The sequence below is a fragment of the Pyxicephalus adspersus genome, chromosome 6, assembly GCF_032062135.1.
Source record: "Pyxicephalus adspersus chromosome 6, UCB_Pads_2.0, whole genome shotgun sequence".
Taxonomy (NCBI): Eukaryota; Metazoa; Chordata; class Amphibia; order Anura; family Pyxicephalidae; genus Pyxicephalus; species Pyxicephalus adspersus.
Window position 1 is genome coordinate 47721848 of NC_092863.1, and position 27916 is coordinate 47749763.

The following is a 27916-nucleotide window of genomic DNA, read 5'->3' on the forward strand; positions in this document are numbered from 1 at the left end:
AAAAAAATTGTCACACGTGATATTGTGACCCCGCTGTCCAGTAGTCATATAGAGGACTACACGTTTTCCTAGGTTTTTCTCTGGGATGCCACTTGCAAGGCTTGTCTGTGTAAATCTGTAGATTCCATGCAAAGCTTGTTTTTGCATCACAGGCTACCCAGATGCCCGTATTTGGCTGGCTTACTGGGCATGTATTGCCAGAAGGGGCATTTTCCACCAAAAGGGACAAAACATTCAGGCCCAGGGTGAAACATCAGTGGAAGGAGCTGGAATTATCTCTGACATAGACAGAGACATCCCTGATGGGAGCAAGTTTGTCCGCTTTTGCTCTAGTATCTCTGTTGTCAAATCTGAGGACTCTTGATATCATATGAAAGGTCAAAAGTGACATTGTTGACTGGAAAATTGTTCTGCCTGATGGCGCGTCCGAGTGACTGGACGTGGCCTCATTACAGGATCTGTACACTCCACCAAGATGAAGAACACCAATATATAGGCATCCAATATACAAGCATCCTCATCAATGTCATTCCACATGTCTCCATGGACTTTTTTCCTTCAAGGTTTGTCATAAAAAGTATGACTTTTCTTAGTGACAAAGGCATGAACAATTCAAAACATGTCTTGATAACGGAAGGTGGGTTGAATCTGTCCAAAATCAGATTGTACAATATGGCGTTTCTTTATAGACACATGATTGATTGGCTGAAAGGCAACTCTAACTACTCAAACTATGCTCTTGAACAAGCAATAACCTACCCATGGGACCTTAAAGCTTTACTTCATACTAAAATTGCTAAACTCCCGGGCTCTTTAAAACATAATATTCTGATTAGGGCTACAATCATAACCTGAAAAGATGTTAGGAAAAGGTTGATGTTCTAATTTCATTTTAAAGATATTTGTGGATTAACCCCCCTAGCGGTCTAATTCTGTCCAAATTTCAATGCAAAAAGCAGTACAATGTTTTGCATGGAAATTTATTTTTTTATTGTAGGCTGTAATTTTTACGTATAACTCACTGAAATTAAATAAATTTATTAATAAACTTTAAATACCAAAACACAAATCTGTTAAAAAAAATAAAAAATATATTTAAACATGTAATGTAACTGTATAGTAGCATCATATAATATAAATATTTTATATTTATATATAAATTATATAAATATTTCTCAGTATTGGACTCCATACAGCTATTTTGTACTAAATCCAATACAAAATTTTTTGAATTTCCTTCCGATCCTCCCGCCCGCACCGACGCATGTATCGACATCACCGGGAAACTCCATAGATCTCATCTCTGCACTTCGCGGCTGAAGATCGGAGGAGCAGGACATGTCCCCAGGACCTGTGGGGACCAGCAGGACACCGGGGACAGAGACGGAGCAAGGTAAGTGTTTGTTTGTGTGGCTCGGGATTACCCCTTTTTGCATGTAAATCCACCCACAGTCAGACTCGGGAATACAGCTAGGGGGGTTAAAGGTAACCCAGGATTTCCACAGGGACAGGTTCATAAAGCATTTCACATATGGGAAATAATTGGAATTAATCAATGGAATATTGTCCCAACAAATTTTGAAAAAGAAGTATTCTTTGCCAGAATGGACAGTACACATCCCATATTTGTTACACAAATACATCGATATAATAACTCTTTAGTTGCTGACAGTTTGGGTACATTTGAACCGAATATGTTTGATAGTATGCATTCTCTACCAGTGCCCTCCATCTCCGCTGTTTATTCATTTGTCCAATCATTTTATTCAACGTCTTTGGGAGACACCAATGTAAAACAGTGGACTCCATGCACAGATGCAGTAGAGATAATACTGTCTAGGTGTCTCTCGGTCTGTAAATGTATGGCCAATGAAGATTAGAGGGAAACCCAATTTAAATTGATGCATAGGGCATACAGAGTTTTTTACTCAAGATCCCAAGGGGAAATGCCCCAAGAGATTGGATGTCACAAATACAAGGACCACAGGCCCTCTTTGTGGACTTGTCTACCAATCTCCCTGTATTGGCAACATGTTATCAGATTTATTGCAGGTTTCACAGTCCCTCTTGATCAATTTTTATGTATTTTTGAAAATTAGGAGGACACCGTGGTTGAGGGCTTAAATAGTGGGACTAGAAGATGGGCCAGTATATGTTTGCTGGCAGCTAGAAGAGCTATTATGGCATCCTGGATATACACTCACCCCCCACTGGTGTCTGAAAAAAAAACTGCAGTTACAAATTCTATACAGAGAGATCTTGGAAGCCGACCAAGGTGATGATATTGGGGTCACCCATTCTTAAGCAAGTGGCATGCTTTCATTGATAAAGCATTGGCAGCTCCCAAAAGGGAAATTTTGAAATTTCAAAATTCCACATGGTATATAACTAATAGAGTGTACTGATTTGCAATAATTATGCATATAATGTGAAGAGGTTTTTTCACTGCTGTAACACCTATACTTGAGTATATTTTATGTTGGTTTACATATTTTATGTTTATGTTTTCTTTTCTAATTTTTTTTTTGTTGAGCTGCTGATACTGTTACTATTATTGTTTAGGTATTCGAATACTGTAGTTCTATGTAAAAACAATTTAAAAAAAACAATAAAATGCTTTATTTTATTTTAAAAGGGTATGGAGCAATGAAGGTTATCCATGTAAAACAAATTTGTAGTTGATATGTTAAAAAAATTTGAACCAACAATTCCTGTGGTGCTGATAGCAGAAAAGTGTCTGCTTCTAGTCTCCTGGAGAGATGATTAGGATGTTCCAATGAGGCAATCAGCAACATGCTAACACGTTTTACTAAGCCCAAAAAACGTTTAGTTAAAAATAATGTTGTCATGAAGTTTTCCCAGCATCTTTGTGAACTTCTTTATAGTAAACTTTAATTTCTTTAACTGAAAAAGGAAAACATTTGAAAATGATTTAGGTATATACACAAGAATGCTTTGATGTGGAAACCAGGCAGTTGCACTTTCCATGTGGTGACCGAAGTTTGAACTGCATATAATTAATATATATTAAACACTTACTTAACATACCTTGGTGCAACGGTAAACCTACAATATATAAATATATAAATATATATATTGACCTACTTTCCCGCACGCTTCCTTGTGGAATTAATTTGAAAATGTTTTTCAAGCCAGAGCTTTTTTTCAGGGGGGCGGGGGGATTAAGAAGTGAGGGAGTGAAAGGTTGGACTTAATTTATCTTATTTAATGTGTCCCTATCTGAGGCTACACTTTACAGAAACTAAACATTTACACCAATATACAAGAGGAGTGGAATGATACAGCAACAAGAATATGTGGTCATTAGGGCAGTAGAGAAATTGACCTATGGGATATATCACTAGATTTTTTTACACTGAAGTTATACACATGCCTAATACACAGTGAACATGTTTACCTGCAATGGTATCAAGGGTAGGCATATGTAAATTTTTTAGCAACCTTTGCTCGTCTGTCTATGGTCTAGGGTACACAACCAGAGGTGCTTTTTGTACAGGTAGTAACCACAGAACAATTGTTTTATTTCTGACTGACCCTGACTGGCTTTTCTGAGCATTCAGAGTAAGATACTGCTGAACAATTTGTCCATGGCAAAAAAAAAATCAGTCTGTCTGCCATTAACTAAACATCTAAATGCCTTTTATGTCCAGATCCCTAAAACAGTAGTTAATACTTGTCAAAGCTGCTGCCATACCATGCAGAGCAACATATTCCAACTAAGCTATTATTACAACTTCTCAGTGCATCACTCTGCTCATGTTAGTAAACATATATGCAGCTACCTCTGGATAACTGCTGGACCTTTTATACATTTCAACTGTCATTGCAACAATAGTAACAAAAGATGCAGATACAGAAACTCGTGTATTCTAGCTCCTCAAGTGAATTATATTATGTGGAGAACTGATTAAGCGAGAAAAAAAGTGATAATATATGGTCCTCCAAATAGACAGACAAATAAAGTTATTAACCCTGTTAAGTGCCTGACAGAAATGTAATCTGTTTTAAAAGTGTGTATTTAAATATCTTTTAAGCTTGTAAACCTTATCCTGTTATCACCTTCATTCCAAAACATTTTGCCTAAATACTTAATAAAGTTTTTTTTATAGCACCAACATATTACACAGAGAGCTGTACATTAAAAAATGTCCAATGATATACGATACTCTGCTGATGCAAATTGTAGAAGTAAAGCTGGGGGTCCAGGATACATTTTGAATTGAGGATCCCAGCAATGGACCTGTATATCCAAACAGATGTTTCATAGTTAAACAGTAACAATTATAAGGGCCACTGTTCTGTGAAAGAAAATACAAAAAAAAAAGAGGACATTATTGTCTGCTATAAACACACTGTAAATGACTTGGCACACATACTGTATATATACTCTATATAAATTATTATTAGGGGACAAGTGAGCAAGCCTAGAAAAATAATAGGAAAAAACGATGTTGGAATTGTAGCCAAATCATTTCCTGCACCTAGTACTTATTGGGTCCGCTGACAAATCCAAACTATGTTAAATGTGTTGCAAGATTGGCACAATTTAATCCCTGCAAAAAAAAAAAAGGAACAACAAATCTGTCTGGAGGGAAATGTGCCAAGGCTTGGCAGCAGAATTTATCAGTTGTGTTCTGTCTTGGCATGGGCTACATGCGTCTGCTTCCTACTTCTCTTACATTCTCCCTCTTTTCCCTGAAATCATCTCTTTCCACCTGCCGCAGGATCTGGGCACTGGAGATGGCATTGAAAATGATGTTAATGTTAGTGTGCCATTGTTAAACTATAACACTGTCCACAAAAAAATGGGTAACTGACAATTTATGTCACTATCATTCCAAGATTTACTTGCTGGCCTTTCGAATCTCAGTTGGCTCAAAGATATGATTACAGCTTAACAATAAAATGAAATTTTCATGACGACATAGGGTTAGCTTGATAATAATCCTGCAATAGGAATATGTCTTCCATAAAATAACAATTTGCTGGCACATTCATTATCTACTTATTACTGGATTAAAAATATTTTCCTCATCATTTGCTGTATGAATGAAAATATGGTAAGCTGTTGAACACTATACCATGACGTAATACGCACTACAATTCTGCATCAGGTTCTACTTTTTTATACCCTGCAACTCACTATGGTAGTTTTGGTTTGTCAACTTTTACGCACTATGGTAGTTTTGGTTTGTCAACTTTTCTTTGGTCATAGAGACAACTGAGCAGTAACTCCTCTTAGACTTGACAGAAGTCATACAATTTACAATCTGATTGTACAACCACCTTTAGATCCACCAAAACTAGATAGTACCAGGGCCTGTCTGATTGGATACCCATACCCATACTTCCTTTTAGCGTGTCTTGACCTCACTTGATAACCTCTATCCCAGTCTTTCCTATTTACCCTAGAGGAACCCTAAAAATAATATTAAGGTCTTGGGGAACCCCTTCTAAAATAAATTAATGAATACCGACTATCCTTCTTACTGTGGTGGTTCTAATTCACACATTATAGAAAGGTAAAAAGATTATTGGAGCCATGGATGTGGTCCTGCCAAGTGGTATAGGACCCCAAACTATGCAGACACCATCAGATGGAAAGACAGTCAGCCATAGCTCAAGTAACTCCTGGAAACCACTGGACGAACCTCAGAGATCCCTGGAACCCTGGATGAGAATAGCTGCTGTATCCATTCCCACAGACAAACCACTATGTCTTTTGTAAACATGGCTCCAGGGTTTGGGGCTAATCATTACATTTCAGTGGTTCTAGTTTTATAGCTCACTGTAGACGCTAGTACATGGCCACATTAGATTATGCTCTAATTTAAGCCTAGCATATAATCCTGCAATATCTCACATGTATATACAGTATATAGAACAAAAAAATGTATGCAGGTATTCACTTATTTGAATAGGATTGAAACACACACACATCAACCCATGCAATTCTTCACTTTCTGGCAATGTAGGAAACATTTGAGATTCACAATATTTAAAACATTCTTCAGTTTTTGTAGTGTTCTGAATAATGGAGATAATTTTGCAAGGTTTGCTATGCATATATCAAAATAGAATTTTGCCTTAACAAAGAATAAAAAATCAAGTTACCTAGAAATGTGATCATGAATACATAACTAGGAATATTATCCTAACACTGGGATCCTTATCTTTTGGCATACATTATACCTGCCTGAGGTATAGCAATAATATGTACATAACTCAAAGCAATAATATGTACATAATTTTAGGCTAGGTCTACACGGATGTTTTTGAAAAATGCATGTAAACGTTCCTATTGTGATTATATGTATTTTTGCACTTTTATTGGTGTTTTAAAGCTTGCCTTTAAAATGCTGGAAAATGCCTATGGCATGTTTTCCTATGTTTTTAACTAATTTGCATATTAGATGATATTAGAAAAAGTCATATTGAAATCAATGGAAGCGTTAACCCACGTTTACCCGCGCTTTTGGGCATTTTCCAGTGTTAACTCAGCGTTTTAATTATTTAAACGTTGCAAGCAGCTGGGGTGCATCAGATTACAGAAAGTTAATATAATTTTTCTGTGCTATTTTTAACTAAACAAACTCACTAGCGCAGTCCAATTTGTTTTACTTGTAAATCTAATACATTGTCAACCATCAAATGGTATCCAATAGAAGATTATCACTAATTTTGCACAGGTTATGTCTGAGTGCACCAACAGATAATGATATGTCTGTCAGTGTATTTAGACCGCAGGAGGCACCCTTGTTGGGAAAAGTTTAATTTTATTAGCCAATACATTTCTTTGGAACTGCTCAATCACACTCCAGTTAGGAGCCTGCATGAAATGTATAGTCCTAAAAATTCCCTTTTCAATCCACTGCTTAAAGACCACGTCTTTCCTACTAGTGGGGAATCCAGGATGTCCAAGTGTAGGGTATCAGGGAAGGGAATGTCTCAATACCCTCATTACGGAAATATTTAGCCCTTTCAGCATCTCTCCTATCAGAGGATAATGACAAAGAGAATGGATGGGGACACGCAGCAGTACTCAACATTATGGGAGACAGCGAGTCTTCCAATCTCACCCAGCCCTTGAAATGTGCATGCCTGCACCAGTCCACCAAACGGGTCAAATGTACCACCCTGTGATAAAGTATCAGGTCAGGGAAAGCCATCCCACCCTTGTCCTTCAGCAGTAGTAAGAGAAAATTTGTTAAGTCTAGGTGTATCGGTATTCCAAACAAATTTTAGGAATTCAGACCTGAAATTGTGCAACACATATGGAGGGATATGTATTGGCAGGGTTTGTAACAGATAGAGGAAACAAGGCATAATATTCATTTTAGGATATTGCAGCTCAGGAATCATGAAAAGGCTTGCTGCTGCCAGCGTTGAAGGTCACTTCGAATGGTGTTAAGAAGCGGCAAGAAATTTAGTTCCACCACCTTACTGATATCAGCTGGGATATTGGTACCTAAATACCGAATTGAGCCTCTGGACCATTTAAATGGAAACAACGGGGACGGAGTCCGTCTGAGTGCTGGGGGCAAATTCATGTCTAACACTTCTGACTTTTGAAGATTAATTTTATAATCCCAAAATTGGGCATATTTGCTCAGTTCCTTGAAGAAGTTCGAAATAGTTTTATAGGGCAAAGTTATATAAAAAAGAAGTTCGTCCGCGTAGGTGGCCACTTTATGCTCCATTCTATTCACCATAACACCTTTAATATCCGGGTTTTTACGGATATGCATCAGCTGCATACCTTTTAAATAGATGAAACACTGTTTTAGAGACAAATGGTTTCCTTAAGTCCAATCACTGGCTGATGCCTATGCCTAGCTTAAAGTAAATTTGTTATTATAAATGGATTTTCATTTAAACTAATCAGCTAAAGATTTTTTATCTACTTATTAGTCCTCCAGGTAAGAAAAAGAAAAGTCAAGGATAATGATGTAGGTTGTATATGGCCAAATTAAAATAGCCATTTCTGATAACCTTGAAACCATGTCTTTATCTGATTGTGATCATAAAAGCTCATTTGAAGATGCTGCTACATTACAAGAAGACTGAATGCAGATTAAAGGTTTGTGCACTTATGGTGTTTATGTAGGCTTCATTTTATTAATATGTATTAAGAACCCATGATTTAGAGAAGAGTAACTGTAAGATCTATGTTTTCCTTTTCACCATTACGATTTGGATCCAAAGGGATAGTCATCATCAGTTTTAAGATAATTAGGAATATACACAGAATGTGTTTAATCAAAACACGTTTGACAGTAGAAAAATACATTCCTATAATTATCCTGAGTGGCAAACTTCTTGGCTGGAAATGTGAAAGATTAAAATGTGTAGATGTAAACAGCTAATCTGCTTTTATATATTTATTTTAAATCCTCTGGGTGGTATAAATTAATCTGGCAGATGCTGTGTGATTGTAAGAAGTCAATCTTCCCAACTTCAAATCACCTTTCACAGTATTTAGTGATACTTAAATGCAAAAATAAATGTACCAGCAGTTTAAAATGTACAGAAAAAAACTTTTCTCTTAATTTGATGAGCTTCTCTGACATAAAAAGGAAGCCAAATTGTGTATTACAAGTATGTGCATGTAGCATTTAAATGAAATGGTAATATAAAAGAGCACTAATATTGCTCAATGACATTCATTGTATCTAACATGCTTAAAGGGAACTTGTCAGGAACTTTGTGGTAAAAGATAATGTCCCAATGATGAGATTCATCAGGCAGGATGCTGGAGGACGCAATGGGACAAGGTAAGTGTGTTTTTTAAGTGTGTTTTTTTTTTACTGTTTTTAGCTACACTCGGGGTTACCGCTTTTTGCATGTTTTTTTTTACCCCGAGCCCAACTCGGGAATACCACCTGGGGGGGGTGGGGGGTGGGGGGGCAAATCAGTAGCATGGGTGAAGAATATGCAAATCTGATAAGTAATGCTACCATAATGTAGGTCATTTGAATGTTAGTGGCAGTTAGATGTTGTTATGGTGATGTGTCCATGAAGGAATAGAATAGCTATAACAAAATGGCAATATAATTTTTTTTGGTATCAGTTAACAATGTTGAAATTCAAATTCAATGAATATAGGTAAATGAGTATATAATATGTACAAATGTCAGATGATTATCGCCCAAGACAAACAGTTGTGCTTGTCTCAGCCAAGAATCTGACATGTGTAATGCAATGTCACACAAATATATATTCGCCAAGATGGATAAATGAACCACTGATTGGCAACGACCACAATACAAGTTAAGGGAGAAAAGCAGTGCTGTTTCTTTGAAAATAAAATGATGTTAATTACAAAATGCTGTCCAAAGCACCTAAAATATAGCAATTCAACCAATAGTGTGAAAAGGCCTTGTTTACAGTAAATCCATGTATTGATACATTCCAAAGCATTTTTTATATAATGAAACTGAAGTAAATGCACAACATTGTTCCAACACTTAAGTAAAAAAAAGTATAAAAAGTATATAGCTCTAAGGCATGGCCTTTTCTTTTTTCCCATGGCCATCATTCTTGGACAATCAAAATAACAGACTATATAAAGCTCTATTTTAATATTCTAGTGTTAATTTTTCAAACTTTTGAAATTAATTACTGTTAAAAAAAGACTTTTCTGCGGTCAGTTATTGGTGTTCCAGTTAAACAACTTTAAAGCTGTTTTATTCACAAGACTAGGGGCGTATTTATAAATGTCTTCACCAAAGATTCACCCAACATGCCTTCTGTACATATTTTCACAATGGATTTAATTATAAAATCTATGAAACAAATGTTTACTTATATTTTACACATTTTCTAATCGAATCCAATGTAAAAAATCGTAAATTTTGTGTAAAATTTGTATGAAAGCATTTATAAATAATCCCCTCTCACAATTTAAAATAAAAACCTTAAAATGTATGTATGGTATTTTTTCCTTTTTGGTCGAAATAAGAAATAATTAAAACCATTTTTAATTTAAAAGTTATGTTTTGTATTTCCCATTACTTTCTGTGAAAAGAACTTAAAGTCCAATAAATCATTTCTGCTTCAGTGACAAGAATAGCCAAGACAAATAGAAAGAATGAATCTTCCCAATGGGACATAAAGATTCCGGTCCTCCATCTATCCAAAGCAACAAGAAATTGGGTACCCAAATACCTAAACCCAGAAAGCACTACCAACCTACACAGGACTTTAGTCTTTCATTCAAGCATCGTTGTAGTGCACCATTATGAGCCCTGTCTCAATGTACTCTAGTAATGTGACAACTCCTACTTCTTTTGCAGGAAAACTTTTTCCAAAAAAGGTTAAAAAGTTTAAGTTTTACAAATTAATACTTAAAGCCAGTTAAATCCTTGACATAAGGCTTTCTAGTAAAGCATGCTTTACTGTTGTCAACGTATATACTGATGGCTGGAAGCTGACTGTGACAGCTCTGACATTTATAATTGTAGGTGTTGCTAATTACTTTCAATAGAACTCGTCATTTGCTAGTGTCATTTGCTGTGTACAGAATACCAATCCAAAATAAAGTATGTTGTTAAAAGAAAAAGGTCAAATGCATGTTACTGTGTATGTTATACTACTGGCTTGTAGTATAACATACGGATAGGACCACAGCTAAGCATTAAAAAAAAAAAAAAACAAAAGCTCAGCAAATCAGAGAATCTTTAAACACATTACATCAATAGCACCATTAAAATCACTTAATACAGCTTTAAAGTGGTCAGTGGGTTCTTTACCATCTAATGTTCCCTACCTACCCCTACATTTCCTGCAGTGTGCATTACCTATGCTTTATTCCCACTTCCCTTGCTTTGGGATGTGCATTTCATATTCCTAACCACCATATTGTATGATGTGCATTGCGTATTTCTCATGACTTTTTCCCTGTTCCATTCCTTGTACCATATTCACGTCTTCCATGCTCTGTGTTGTGTGTTCCCTATACCCCACCACCGCTTGCTGTACTCTGTGCTGCAAGTTCCCTATTTCTTAACATATTACCCAACACTTACTATGTGCACTGCATCATTTTTATTCAGATTCTTATTACTAATATGGTAGCTTTTCACTTTACTGCTTATGCAGATGCATCAGAGAAGACAAACACTTGACCTAATATAATTCTAGGATAATACTGAGAAAGAACTATACTAGAATAGGATACTTAAAAAACATACTTATTCATATGCATGTATGCATGCTATGAATAAATGAACACAGTAAGTGTATGAATGAAGTCTATGAAAAAGTTTTGATTGAATAATCTTGAAACAGTATCAGTTCTCATTGCCAGTTAAATATATTATGCTACACATTTGACCATATATCACTGTATACTGTCCCCTAGTGGGATTAGCTAATATTGGATTACATAATATCCTCTAGATAAATATGACTATGACTGGTATTTTGCTGGCTTCATAAAGGGGACCATGTAAAGTTTGGCTTTTGCTGACAGTAATTTTGCATTATTTGATGTTAGCAATTGTATTTTTTTCTGCAAAGTTGTATGTTACAGGTGACTGAAAACTCTGAATATTTCAAGGGCTGTGACTACGAGGATAGGGGAATCTTAAAGTTTACTTCATGTTAATGTTACAATGTTAAAGTATAACTAAAGTCTCACTTTAGAAAATACACAGCAATGTTTCTTCTGCAATAACTGTTCTTACCTGCCTGATCTCCACCAGCTTTCAAATTTTGCTGCAGTGTTTGTTGGCAGGGATACCAAGCAAACCCAGCTTCCCTTAGATCACTTAGATTACATATCATCCACCAAGTTACAGTGTTGTGGCCTGGTGACAGAGGTGGTCACATGAACTCTGGCATAAGGAAGCTTCTCTTCACTAACAGGGGCTCCAGCAACATGGGAAGCAGAAACTGTCACCTCACTTTGAATGAACAAGCATTTTATCTTTTCTTGTTTTTCTACATTCTTTGTAGATTAGCTCCAAGAAGAAGGGTGGCGAGTCAAAAAATGTATTTAGCCTAACTTTCAATCAGCTTTTGCAATATGGTTTTGGCCACATAAGTCTTGCAGTATAGAGTACGAGTACGGAGCCCCTTACTGGATGTGGTGGACCCCAATGGTCAAATAGCAAAGCATGTGGAGATATGGGCTAAGTGTGGTATACCGGTTTCACATTTTCTGCAATACCTTCAACTAAGGGCCTTTCTATGTGCCACTGGGGGTCCTCGAACAACCCTTCACTCACAAATCGGTATTATCATCTCCTACAAGGCTATATTCCTCCATTAGGGAACTAATTACACCAGACCCCCCTCTACCCAATAAACTGATCAGGAAATGGGCCTCCTTAATAGAACGAACACCAGAGGATACATGGCTTATGATACGGGTGGGTTGACATAGGACTTTGAAAATGGTGATCAGTGAGAGCTGGAGAGAGATAGAGTTTAAATTGATACACAGTGCATACAGAGCCTCGTAGCCCAGACTGATCAGCAAGACCATTTGATAGTTTGTCTGAAATGTGGCATGGCTAATTTATTCCAACTGCTATGTTCCTGCCCAATCATCAAGGACTTTTGGCAGGCAGTAATACAAAGCATGGCACAATGAATGGGCAAGAGGCAAAAGGTCAACACTTCCTTCTGCCTATTACACTCGAAGTACTAGAACAGACATCGCTACCGTATATGCGGACTAGATGTTGGATTTTAAATTTATTGGCCATAAAGAAGGCTATTCTCCAGCAGTAACCCCCCCCCCCAACATTACAGGAAGTCACTCTACTCCTGCACAAACACATGAATATAGATAATCTTCATGTGGTCCACAATAAGGACCAAAAACCGAACGCTCTTTAGGAATGCTATGTGGAAACGTTCGTGTTGAGGGGATTAAACAGGGATCAATTAGTAGAGGTGATGCAATTGTTTAAACACATGGTGTGGTAAGACACGGCAATAATGAAAGGGGAATTGGATGTGGTATAACCGAGATTTAATAATACTGATTGGTTTGAGATCTGTTATCCTAGTTTGATCTAGATTACAAGATTATCAAGAAGTCGGGGTATTTCTCAGTGTCAGTATAGTAGACCATTGAGCTCATGGGAATTTAGGTGTTGGGTCTTTAATGTTACTGTAATCTAGAAGTCAGGTAGCTATTTCATTATTTCATTATTATTTTAGTTATTTATTTCATTATCTTTTTACATCAGACTATAAGACAACATCGTGTAACTTTTAATGGAATGTTTAATTGACAGTAAATCTGTCTTAATTTCTTGTATGTTTAACCATTTTTAAAAATTAATAAAGATATGCAAAAAAATAAAGACTTTCTAAACATGTTCTTTAACCAAATTTTATTTTAAATTGTAGACCTGTAAGTTACAGAAATATGTCCGTACAAGGGTCTAGTAGATATCATGAATATAAAAAAAAAGTTTGAAACACATAATCATGTAAAAAAAAATGTACTTTTAATAAAATTAAATAAAAAACACAAAAATCAGCTTAACCCCCCTAGCGTTCTAATTCTGTCAGTTTTTTGATGCAAAAAGTGATCCTATTTTTTTTGCAGAGAAATTTTTGTTTATATTGTGGGTTTGTAATTCTTAGGATTAACTCCCGGGTATGATAATTATATTTATTTATTAATATAATCATAAATTATAATATAACACATAATTATAAATAATAATTTAAAAAAATAATGAAATAATAGACAACAATGTAATCTAAACATAAAATATAAAATTAAAAATGTACTTTTATTTTTATTTCATGTTGTGTGGTGTTTTTGTACTGTAAAAACCATTTAAAAGCAGATTACATTGTAATCTGCTTTTAAATTTCCCTCCCAGACACACCCCCATATACCTCAACTCTCACCACCTGGAAGATGACTCCGGGGTGATGTGAGTGGGGATTGCCCTGCCTCACACAGGCACACAGACACTGGAGCTGCTGCTGCTCGCATCTCCAGAGAGATGCACAGCACAATGCAGGATTTCTGCATTGTGCTTCACATCTCACTGCAGATGCCAGCAGCAATAGCAAATTTTTTATTGCTGCTGGAGGAGCTGCGGGGACAGGGTAAGTATTTTCTTTCAGTTGTAATCGGATTGTCATACAATGTATGACAATCGGATTGCAATATAACGTTTGATTATATTTTTAACCACCTGAGAAAAGTTTGGGTTTAACACTTTTTGCAAGTGTTTTTACCCCGAACCAAGGTCGGGTTTAACGGCCAGGTGGGTAAATCCAGTTAAATAAATAAATCTGTAAAAAAAACTGTCTATGAACCAACTTGTCCCCCCACCCACTTTCTACACCAAGTATAAAAAGCCTGTGGCCCAAACATGAATACTCACAAAACTATTTGGGGTTCTTACATTGTCATTCATACTTCTGAGTACAGTGTCTTTTATTTAAAAACCAGAACAATAAATAACTGGAAACCATACAGGCAATTGAGGCCCATAAACAGGCTGAGCACACCTTTGCTCTATAATGAAATGGGATTACTTGTAAGTAAAGTTGGTGGGAGTATGGTGGGTATCAAGCATAACTATATTCGACTGAGAACAGAAATATTGCTATATGTAATATTCTTCAGAATTATTACTATATGTAATATTCTTCAGAATTCAAAAATCTTTTTAGGTCCTCCATTTATGGATCTTACCAACTTGCTGCAGGTCCCTTAGGTAAATGTCATGAACTTGATGGTCATCAACTGTGTGGGGACAACTAAATGTTTTTGGATAGCAGGAAGAGATTTAAAAATACTTTATTGGTAGACCAAGGTAAATTGTGTTGATAAACAATTTTATTTCCTTTAGGCAACATAGAATGTATTGTCTTATTTCTGTTCTGCATTATATTGTTCATTGACAGCAGTCACATACAAATGAAGGGCTTTTCATGGGTACTGCCACTAGATAAAATTATCCAGGGACTACTCTAGCCACTACAGATCAATTTGTAGAAACAGGAAAATTCCCTCATTAGATATAATTTCAGGAACATCCTCTTAGTAATACATGCCATTATAGAGTACTCTGTCTTCAATAAAGTCATTCTATCAGCACTGCAGATGGACAAGAATGAGGAAAGGCATAAACAACCAATCCCTTCAAAAATTGTAGAGATATATTTGATGAGGGCCCGAAACAAACAATATAATCATAAAGGTTTACATGAACAGAGATGGTGGCTTCTTCTGTGCATGTTATTTTTAGTCAGATTTACTTTTGTTGCTGCTCTTCTTCATTGTTATGGAAGGGTCGTTTGGAAGCGGTAACATAATTTGATCAATAAAACATTTTGCATACATATGATCCTTACAGAGCATACATTATACACTTGAAAGAATATGAATATAGGTCATGAATGTACAATTGTGTGCCCATATTATAGGAAAAAATCTATCTGCCTAATGCAGTTAGGCTCAGAAATAACGTCCATATTATTTATAGAAAATAATATGTTACCCATTTATACCCATCATTTTAAAACAAGTATTACTACATACATAAAGTACTCTTTTTTGTCTGCTTACAAAGCTGGGGTAAGTAATTTTTAATGGGCTTTTAAGGAGCATCATTGTGGAAAAATTGATTTGTAATGGGTCTGTGAGAGAAGTGATACCTAGCAGTCTCATGTAATGTGTCTCTAGTCTATGGCTATCTTCTGAGGCATATTCCAAGTCTTCAATAATTCATATAGCATGTTAGCAGTCTTTGAATATTCTCTGAAGCCAGTCTGTCTGACCTTTTGTAGCATACACATGGTTTCTAACCATCCTCTGTTGCATGTTGAGAATCTCCATCACCTTTTGGGCTGCTGTAGCATACCATTCACTAAATATTATGCAGTGATGTCAGAGACTGCACTTGAGAACTTCTATATCAAGTAGGTTGGCCGACACTGTCCTAGATCTTTAACAGTAAGTTAGGACGTGTTCAACGTTCAATGTAAGTACAATTTATGTGAATGGACTGATCCATTTACGATATTAAAAATGAAATGCTGCAAATACAGACAAAGGAATATTGTGTATGAAAAGAAAAAAAGCCCTGCAAAAGGTATAAAGCTTGCACAGTGACCAATCGGCTTCCTGGGCCCCAATGCTTGTTTTCTTTTTTAGAAAAATATTAGGTAAGCCAACAAGCTTCTTATATCTCTCTTAGATTTTGTAGATAGCCCCTGAACTTTTGTCACATGTAACAAGCCTATACACAGCGTTACTCTAAATTGGATTCTGTAGTATTTGTTTGGATGGTTGTCACCAGAGCTCACTGTGCTAAATGCTCTAGCTAAATCTCTTCATCCTGCTTCCTGATCTACGTCTCTTTACCATCACTAACAGCTTGCTTTTATTGTGGTACATCTAGACTTTACCAATATTATGCATTTATCTCTTTTAATGCAATTCATTACCATAATCTGTTTTAGCTGCTGAATAACAAATCTGGATTTTGTGCCTGTTTATTAATAAAACATGTTACTTTATTAATCAGTTACAGTAAAATCAGCTCCTAATTAGCAAATATATTTGACAATTTAAATAAAAATGACTAAAATGTAAAATTGGTGAAATAACAATAAACACAAAAGTGAATCTGTTGCCAACAGAAACATATTAGTCTATTACTTTTCATTGTATGGATTAATAATCATGAATTCTGATATGGGCAATATAGCTTAGTTCTTGTTTTAATTATTAACTCTTACAGTGTTTCGCTTTTATTCGTAGTAGTTAAAGCTAAACTCCAGGCAAGCAGCTATGTACACATTTGAAACACATATGTAAGAACTGGCAAGATATTTATCCAGTTGTAGTTGTGCTGTCCCCTGCAAAGTTCCATTTTTGAGCCTGCCAACTAGTAATCGAAATAATGGTGTAATCTAATTTCCTGATATTGTGTGGCAATGATGCTCCATTGCTTTTGAATTCAGAGCAGAGTGGCTGCACAAGGAGGCTGTGCCTTGTCTGCTTGTTTAACGGTGTGATGGAGAAAAATATGAATTTGCATTGTACATGACCAGCATTGTCCCTGCTGATTTAAAAAATCTTTAGCTTCTAAATCAGCACTTAGCCACACTTAGGCTACGTACACATGTGCAATAGTTCTCATCTGATAATCGGCTCAGGGCTGATATCGGATGAGAATCTTGAGTGTGTACAGCAATCGTTGTCCATCGTCTGAACGGCTGTACTGGCAGATCTACGGACGGTGGATGGTGAACGATCGCAATGCAAGTGAAGGGGAGAGAGCGCAGAGCGCTGCCACTCCGTCTTTCTCTCCCTCCCATCTCCATAGAGCAGAACGGTGCTTTATGTTCAGCACTCATTCATCCATCATGCAGTCATTAGTCGTTGGAAAGGATCATGAAAAATCCTTTCCAACGACAATTATTGCATGTGTATGCATTGCCTTAAGCTGGGTACACATGTGCAATAATATGGTTGGAAAGGATCTTTCACGATCCTTTCCAACGACTAAGGACTGCACGATGCATGAACAAGTACTGTACATACAGCACTGTTCTGCTCTATGCAAAGGGGAGGGGGGAGAACGGCGGAGCGGCACTCCACTGGGCCCTCTTCCCCTTCGCTTCCATTACGCTCATTCGTCATCCATCGTCCGTGGATCTGCCAGGGCGGTCGTTTGAGCGATGGGAGCTGTACACACGTCAGATTCTCGTCCGATATCAGCCCAGAGCCGATTATTGGACAAGAAGCATTGCAAGTGTGTATGCAGCCTTAGTCCTGGCACAGTCTCTGCTGCTAAAACCCAGTGTGAGCTACAGTGTCTGGGTGAGGGGAAGCTGTGGGACCCAAATGAAGGGAGAGGATTAGGCTCACTAAGTAGAAGTTTTTTTTTTTATTTTTTTGCATATCACATAGTAACTGGATTTGGAATTTGTTTGTAGACTGTCGCGAAGAAGCCTTTAGTTGACATTGAAGAAGCCTTTTGTTGAGGTCTTTAGTTTTATTGACATGCCATAAAGTGACAGACATTTTCTGCAGCAAAGCTTGCAGGCTTATTTATACCCTGTCAGTGATCTAAATGCTATTTTTCTGTGAAGCAGCTGCACACACAGAAAAAGAAAAGTACAGAAAGAAAGGTTTTGTTTTACTGGAGCTGGAAAATTTCCTAAAAATGACCTTAGCTACTGGTGCTTTTATTTAGAAGGAAAAAATATAAATAAAAAGCATACTGATATCTGTTAAGACAATGGGCCTGATATATTAGAGCTCTCCAAGGCTGGAGAGGATACACTTTCATAGGTGAAGCTGGGTGATCCAGCAAATTTGGAATAAATGTGGTCCAAGATTTAAATCACTTGCTAACACATAGCAAATTACTTTTAAGAAATCCATTCCAGGCTTCACCGTTGAAAGTGTATCCTCTCCAGCCTTGGGGAGCTTTAATAAATAAGGCCCAATAGATGAATATGAATCTGTTAGGGTTTAAAGAAGGACACAATTATAAAACAATATATTTTAGAGGTGAAATAATTATGGACAGGAATCTGGTTTTAGCAAATCAGGTATTCCTACAAGACGGCAAGAGAAGGTAGAAAGCAGCATAAACAACTACCAAGTGGACGGAAAAAAAGGGCTGATTTTAGTTGGTTTAGATGTTTAGGTACAGGAGGGTTAGGTGTTAAGGAAGTGCTTTAGTGTATGGCATACTGTCTTTATTTTTCCATTTTTGGAAGCTGCAGAGTTTTATTATGTCCTCAGTGATGGGAGACCTGTGCAGAAAACAACCTTTGCCAGACTCCTGCTGCTTTTTTCTATCCTGTTGCCTGAGAGAGCAGCACTGCTGCAATCAGGCTGATATTTACAGAAAGATTTTAGATCAGTTAGTTGATATAAAACATCCAGCGGCAGTGATTCTTTGCGGAAAACCTGTAATATATATGGCATTTTCAGTTATGGGTACAGAGTAGGAAAGATATTGCACCAGTGAATTAAACTTTCAGAGATATGGTGCCTTTAAAAAAAAAATCTATAACTTTGTAAAATCAATATCAGGAGCTCCTCAGAAGAACATCAAGCAAGGCTTTCATTCAAACAGAAATGAAAAAAAAAACATTATATATTAGATCAGACTTAACAACTGAAAAAAATGTGATTGTAAAGGAAAATATCAATGAGACATTTTAGGCATCAAACCAACCAACATTTTCATAAAACGTTTTTTTTTTTTTTTTTTTACAAAATGTATTGAAATAAAATTGTTATAATCACCAACATTGAAAATTCTATTATCTTTAATGAACTAGCATACCTCTGTAGTTTTACGCTGTTGTTATTTAGTAATAATGTACTAAAACCTCATTTCAGTCACAGAGGCATCTGTAAGAAAAAAAAACATAGAAAGGAAAACTGTTACTCAGCACTGTCTATATCATTTCAGGTTACATTTTAGGACTTAATATATATATAAAATATTCACAAAACAGGTCAATTAAAACTGGTTTAAACAGAACTTGATCTGGCCTTAGATCACAACAGTACCTAATTGCAGACATAAAGTACTTAGTCTGTGAATCGATCAGTTTGTGTCTGTGTCTGTAAACCCAAGCTTTGCACAAGAACTTGAGACCTCTCCTGACACAAAACAATGAGGTCAAAGTATACAGGTAATGCCCACTGATATCTTGCCCAGCAACCTTATTTACAAGAAAAAGTCCTTGTTTTTTCTTGCAACATTCAACACAACAATACCAGATTATATGAACTTTATCTGCCACAGGGCACAGATACCATGGTTGATTAATGACTACAGGAGAACACCCTTCTATGTGTACCAGCACTTGGAGTAATGTGTCAAAGGCATATCAGAAGATGTCTGTCCTTTTCCTTCTCTAATATTCCCAGTCTATTGTGCTTGGCAACCAAAGAAATTTATGCCTGGGCAATACAGTGAAGAATTAGGAAGTTTCTGTAGAACTACATTCCACAAATGTAAATGCAAATAAAGTAAAACTTTTATGAACAAATGTCGGCAATATTTCACATCTAGTTTGTATATGTTAACCATGCAGAAAAATAATATTTTATTTTAGAAACTGTATACTTACTTTAAGGGGTCTATACAGTGTAAAGAGTCCTCTAGATAGGAAAAGTCTAGCTACGAGATATATTAGCAGCAAGAATGCCACCAATAGAATAGCGTAGACATTCATTTACAAGCAGTATACTAGAGTGTGTAAACCAAACATAGCCTGCCTCATAAAAGACCATTCTTCCATGATTTGTTACTTTGGCAGCAAATGTGTTTTTGTTTGGCAAGAAGTACCTATGTCTGTCCAAAGGCATCTCTCTTTGGCTGAATAAGCCTCTCTGTATTCAGTTTGTGATTTAACTGTGTGTTGTTCTAAGAAGTCAATGTGAAATGTAAAACATGCTATGAAATAATTTAACTAAACATTTTTTTAAAAAATATATGAATTTGGCTGAAATCCAATATAACAATATTCACCAGAAATACTATTCTCTAACAAAATAAGCAAATTAAGATACATCTACATGATATTTAATAAAATTCAGGAGGTACAGCATCAGAAATAATGACAAACACACTCAATTTTGCACTGGGAGATTTTACAAGTTTTGTGAAATGGGGGTAGCTATGCAGATTAGTGAATGAGAAAGGTACTATGGGTATGCCGCTATCACTGTCGGTTAAATGTTGTGGCAAGTCCCAGCACAGATATCTACTTGTCTCTCACTTTTAGCAAATATTGGCACATCTTTGTCCACTCCTAATAATGATCAAATTTAATAAGCAAATAGTAATTCTTTAATAAATTGTCCCAATCCATGGCATACTGGCTACAACAGCCACAACAAAACTCTTACATGTACATTAGGAAGCAAGGACGCTGACTAAATATAGCCACAGGCCTATTCCTATTTTTCTTGATTAAATATGTACCATTAATAAAGACTTTACTGTATATTTAAAATAGCTTCAACTTATATAGCACCATTTGTAATAATTTACAGTAGACTGACCTATATGTGCTATATGTGTCAATTATATGATTCTAATATATAAAGTAAACAAACTTTAGCATCCTACGGTTATTAGTGCCAATAGTCATACAATGCGCTGGGAGTAGAGACTCATCTCTCCACATTGCCATACTTATGCACAGTATTGCCCAATCTATGGGGAAGACGAGCCCGTCTCTCACAGTTATGCTTCAATAAATTAACTCATACATATTTATTCTTTTTAGAGCTTACTGTACACCTGAAAAACATTTTCAGAAAGGTAGTCAGGGTATTCCAAATTGCCCAAGATGTGGTCAGGGGCTGGTAATATACTCCACATGCACTAGAGATGCGCTTATATAATAGTAGCTTATATAATATATAAATATATATATATATATATATATATATATATATATATATAATATAAATATATATATATATATATATATATATATATATATATATAATACAATTATATATATATTGTATAAAGATTTCTTTGTATTGGACTCAATACAGCTTTTTTGTATTGAGTTCAATGCAAAGTGATTTGAATTTCCCGCCCCGCCATCCGCCCGCACTGGCGCTTGCAGCGACGTCACCGGGAAACCCCGGAGATCGTCACTGCACACACCGGGAGAAGACTGAATAGAGAAGACGTCTCCAGAGGAGCTGCGGGGACAAGGTAAGTATTTTTTTTCAGTTGTAATCCGATTGTCATACAATGTTGTATGACAATCGGATTACACTGTAACGCATGTTTATACTTTTAGCTACCCCGACCTTGGTGGTGGTTAAATAAATCTGCAATAAATATCCTTATTCAGACACTTTATGTTATATATTGATAACTGTCTACCTAATGTGCTCCTATGTTGTCATAGGCAACCTTGATGGAGACTACAAGAAACAATTCGAACACGAACTTGCCAGGCGTGGGCAACCTTTGTCAGTCAGGAATTCAATACAGAGCAATAATGTGCAGCTGACCCTGAAACATGCGCATGTATACAGGAAGTGGCTGAAAGAGAACAGTATCACTGAGAAATAACAAAATAAAAACTGTATTATAAAAAAAATGGCAATTGTTTATCACAATTTTTTCTACTAAACTATATGTAATCAAGTTACTACATTAATTTTTGATATAGGTTGATCTAGGTTTTTACTATATTACTACTTTAATATTTATGTTTTATGTGATATCTACATTAGGTTCAGTTTCAGAGCTAGAAGCATGGCTTTGACTTTATCACCTTGATATACTCAGTCCATAACTTGGTCATCCATTTAGTCTATTTCCCAAAGCTCTACAGAATATATTGTGGCTGCATAAAAAAAAAGTGTAATAATAACATGTAGAGTAGACCATGTGCCTGGGTTAGCAGCATGTATGATCTATTTATAGTGTGTACCACAGATGCATCAGCTGCTCATTTGTTTCCATACATCCCTCATGTCTACAATTATGCTATTATATATAGACAACACATTTATAATGGCTGAACAATACACTGGGAAAAACATAATGGAATGCACCATCCAATATGGGATTTTGTGTGAACCTCCAAAAGAACACATCTACATTAATATTTCTTCATTTCTTCAAGAAAAACTATTTATTAGGTACCAAAGTTTACCGAATCTGACTAAAAAAGGTAAAAAATTCCTAAAGCTGAAGCAAACCAATACAGTATTCATATATGAATGTGTCATATTGATAGTCCACTAAAGCTATCATAAATCATTCAACTTAAAGTTGAAAAGTCTCCTCTTAAATAGGAGTAGTGTTCATCGAGCATCTGTTTATTCAGACTTTGGCTGAAATGATACCTAAAAAGTCCCCCGATGACCACAGCAAAGGTAGATGGCTTAGAAGGTGAAGGTGTGGGAAGAAACACGTACAAGGAAAATATGGCCTTATGATAATGCTACTTGGTTAAGGTGCGTACACACTTCCAATTTTTATCGTTCAAAACGAACGATGAACGATCGATTGGGCAAAAATCGTTCGTAAAAAAAGTAACCAACGACGCCGACGAACGAGGAAAGTCGTTGGAAACGAACGACCGGACCGGCGGATCGGATTGGACGACGATCGTTGAACATCGTTCGTGTGTACGATCGTTCGTTGATCGTCCATGGTCTGAGCATGCGTAATGAACGAACGTTCGTTCACTTTCCTGTCGTGCACATAGTTTCTCTATCGCTCAAACGATCGTATCTATTGTGTGTACAATATCTACGAACGATCGTGTCGTTATCTCTATGTGCAGGATCGGTGCTATACGATCGTTCGTAGATATCGTGCAGGATCGTTCGTCGTTCGTTTTCCAACGATAATAATTGGAAGTGTGTACGTAGCTTTAGTCATCTCCAAAAGCAATGCTTTCTGAGTTGCTGACCTTAAATACACATACAGCTAGACTCAAGTTATCAAGTGATCTGCATACTTTTTCTAGGGCTTCAACTTAATAGCCATAGGATCAGCATGATTGACAGGAAAATAGCATCTGATGAGGTCAGCAATGGCAGTATACATATTCTTAGTGCAGGATTTCTTGAAGCACATGGGTGCAACATTCTTTCCAGAAAGGATTCATGTTTACATTACTGCCTGGATTTAACAGAGATTTTTATCTAAAATATAAAGTCTTTAATGTGCGCCTTTAAGGCAGAAATTTATACTGCTCCTGGAGGTTTTTATGTAGAAAGCATTTCCACATTGCTTTTCCAATATGAACATCATTTCTGTTAATGTAGCCAAAATAAGTTAATCATAACATTCATCGATTGTGTCTATAATTATCAGGCAGAATACATTAAACATGCTATCAGAGATTTTATTTACCTCATAAAATGTCTGTCAGTAATTCTGTGGAATAATCTAGAGAATGAAATTCGCTATGGCCACAAGCCAAACAAGATGTGCTGTTTGATTTTAGTAGCACACACAGACCTAAAAACTATTGAACATTGTGTGTACATTTAAAAACTATTATACCATGACAATTAAAGGTATAAACAGCCTAATACATGAAGTAAGCTAGAAAGACTTAACAGTACATAAAGATGAAAATACATAGTGCCTACCTTTTTGTATAACACAATGAAAACTGGTGTAATATTTTTTTCTTACCGTAGCGTGAACAAAATAATGAAACTACATTAAAAGTAGCATTAGGCATAGACACCAGGTATAAAGACAGCTGAAGTGATGTGAAGGAAACCTTAGTTCATTTTAAACATCCATTTAAGTACATAGGAATAAAAAACATACATAAAAATCTCCATGATGGACATGACTGGATGTTTGAAATGAGCAAATGAGGTGCGTTTTACCTTGCTTTATACTTTAGTTAATCAGAATAACTGAGTTTGCGTGACAGATCACTTCCTATTATGGAAATTTATTTTAGTCGCTATATAACGCTTTATCACTCTGCTGCAGGTCTCTGAATTGATATGCCAGTAACATTTTGGTATTTTCTAGGCAATGGGATTTTTAAGATATCAGCACTTTTTCAGGGCCTGTTCCCACTAAAGTGTTGACACGTTTCTATGCAAAAATGAACGCATTAACACATTGGAGGCAGCGCAAAAGACACATGTTGGTGTGGTGGGTTGGGATTATTCGGTAATGATACCTGAAATGGTCTCCCCAACACCACATATGCTCTACCTCAGGGGTGCCCAACAGGTGGATCATGATCTACTGGTAGATCGCAAAGGCAACACAAGTAGATCGTGGAGCCCTGCTTTCAAAATAAAATCTACCGCAAATAAAAACTTGGTCATTTTAAAAGTAGCTCGCAAGCCAAAAAAGTGTGGGCACCCCTGCTCTACCTTAACATGTCACAATAGGCTTCTCCAGCCCAATACACACTATGTGAAGGTGATATACTGCAATAGGGATAAAAACCCCCAAGAATGCATATGCTTGGAAGAAGAGTGGAGCTAGTGAAAAACAGTTCAAATAGTGGCAATTTCACTAAATGTTCTTCTTGAGAGGTAAGTATATTAGCAGAAATATACTTTATATTACATAAAAGAAACATTAAATAAGAGATTCTGAAGAAAAAGGAAAACACATGCACTGAATGGTGCTTAACTTATCCACACACACCTAGTGCATCTTGATCTCCGACCACATAACTATCATAACACAGGCGACACAGCAGCAACAAGACTAAGCAGATTTTGTTTTAGGTAAACATTGTTTAGTCAATATGCCACGACATTTTTTTGGCAATAACCCTTTTGCACTGAAAAATATGCATAAAAGTAATAGTTATTTTAAATGTTTTAATAAAGCAAATATTTTAATTTTCTGGGTACAAATAATTTCCTATCAAAGTCGACTATGCTCAGTAGTAATGTTCAGTAATATGTGTGTTTTACAAGGTGTTATACCAACACATGTTAATACATGGATATATGTGCATTGTAGTGCAGCATGCTGTTACCCTATTGCAGTAAACAGTACCAGATCTAAGATTCAGCCAATTACAGTGCACATACTGCACATCGATACCCTATGAATTGTGGTGCACTGCATTGCTATATAGAGTGTGGGTATGTTTTTAAAAAAGAATAGGCTACCTTGATGTGACTGATATCAAAGTAAATATATGCATAATAATATGCATGCTTTATTGCAGGACAACAAAATTTGGTTGGAAAATATCAATAAAATTATTACATTTTATATGTCAGCTGCTTCAAGATTCTGGGTATGCTAGATCTAGTAGTATGTGCCAGATCCTACCTGTATATCAGATTCTTTATCACAGAAACAAGGAAGTTGAAATCTCTACTAATAAGTTACTCGAAAGAAGCTCTTCCCTAAGAAAGAAAGACATTGCCTGCAAAATCATCAAAATTCTGCATACTCTGTCCACTAGTTGTAAATTAAAGGAAGGCTCCCTGTGTTGCAGTAAATCTTTTATCACACTGTCCACTGAAATGAACACAGTATATATCTTCTAAAAAAGGGTTCTTGTCAGACATAAAAAGGAAACAAAGAAGAGTATGTGAAAAAATGTTTCTGCATATTTCTTAGTGACAGCCTAATGTCATTCTCTAGAGATGCCAAAACAGGTACGCAACTTTTCTTTATTATCCTTTGTCTTTATGTTCTTCTTCAGCAAGTGTTAAGGATTCTATTGGCGTAATGTTAATATTAGTGGAGCTGTTTCTCTTCTTTTGTGTCTGCACAAGGGACTTACTCTTAGCACTTCAAGGCTTCCTGCCATGGCATAGATTGACTTTGACTTGGTTTCAGCTTAGCTAAAACTCACTTATTGTCCTTCTCGTGTTTAATTAACTTGAAAAAAAAGGAAAGAAAGAAAGTTTTCTGTAAGCAGTCTCATTTCAGCACTGATGATACCATTGAGGGGAAAAAGGGAAAAGTCGAAGAGCATCTGGGTGAATCACAAATGAGAAGACACAAATACTGTTGTTTTTTTTTTATAGGAAGAACAGCTTATCCTCTTGATCCCATTAGAATGGAAACAGAGAATCAAAAAAAGATGAACTAGCCACAAATAAACAGGGCAGTAATCAGGGTAAAACACTGGAAGCAACAGTAGAGACTCCATGAGCCAGGTGCTAATGTATGACTTTACGCTTGCTATTCACCTCCCAGCTAGAATCATGCTGGCATTGATAAAAAGGGCCTTGACATGTTGGTTTTTGATTTATCATAAGCTCTTTCATCCCTAAGAGCCTGTTATATCTCTAAATACAAACATGAACTGTGATGACAGCCTTAGGTTTTTTTTAGTACACAGTGTACACAGTATGGTATATCATTATAAAAAGCAGATAACAGTATGAAATTATTACCAGTGTACAGAAAAGCAGCCAGGAACACACTAGAGTAGGGTTAGGCTTTAAGTGGAGAAATAACTATGCATATTTGATAATAATTCATAAATAACTTTACATCCAATGTAATTATCTAAAGTTTGCCGGCTAGCATTCCATGGGTCAGTAGAATTTGGTACTTGGGTGATCACAGGAAGAAAGAACAGTGTTCATCCTTATTGTGGTTCACAGGTGTTCACTGTGGCACAAAATCTTAGGTTCCAGTTTATCACATAAAGATTGCTACGTTTATATGTAACAGTAATGAAAATATGAACCACAAAGATACAGAGAAACTTCAGCTATGTGATAACTGGACTAATCATGCCGGATAATTTTGCAATTCACGGACAGGCAGTTATCTGGATTACACTACTGTCATTCTCACTGCCATTGGCTAAAATAGTTTAATTTTTGGGTACAGGAAACTAGCAGAAAAATAATTTTAAAAAGGAATGCAGCTCTATATCCTTTACATTACAGTGAAACAGTGCAGATTCTGCACAATGTCAATTTAAAATGATTTAATAAACAGTGCTTGCTAATGGCTATTGTTATATCTGGAACATTTTACTGATTTCATACCTACTAGAAAAATTGTGTCTGTTCCCTAATAGTCAGTACAACCTAGCACAAAAACCGATTGACAATACCGGGATATCTAAATGTATGAAATATCAAAGAACATAGCATTCACAAACACTTTAACTTGGTGGTAAAAAAATATGTTTGACAATACAGGTAGGCCCGAAGCAAATAGAGAAAACAGGATAGGCGGAGGGGCCACATGACATGGGTGCTAAGTAGAACTAATCAAGTAATGGTAAAAGGAAAGGGAAAGGGGAGGTTGATGACAGTGGTGTGATAGGGGTTGGGCGGAGAAATGTAGATGGTTGATAAAAAGGTTTGGACAGGAAGTGTGGGCATCAGTAGGTGTTCTGGCGAGCTTCCCACCAGCCTGCCCGCCCTTGTGGCTATGGTTGTTTGGTGGTTGGGGCCCTTGGGAAGGCA

The 27916-nt window shown here is 36.3% G+C and overlaps 1 protein-coding gene across 1 annotated transcript in view; it reads right to left on the bottom strand.

Moving 5' to 3' along the window:
• Window positions 1-27916, bottom strand: part of ARVCF (ARVCF delta catenin family member) — a 372226-nt gene that overhangs the window by 150514 nt on the left and 193796 nt on the right. The window contains exon 4 of the mRNA XM_072413926.1: window positions 19320-19387. The gene's annotated coding sequence lies outside the window, so the exon portion shown is untranslated. The remainder of the gene's footprint in view (window positions 1-19319; window positions 19388-27916) is intronic.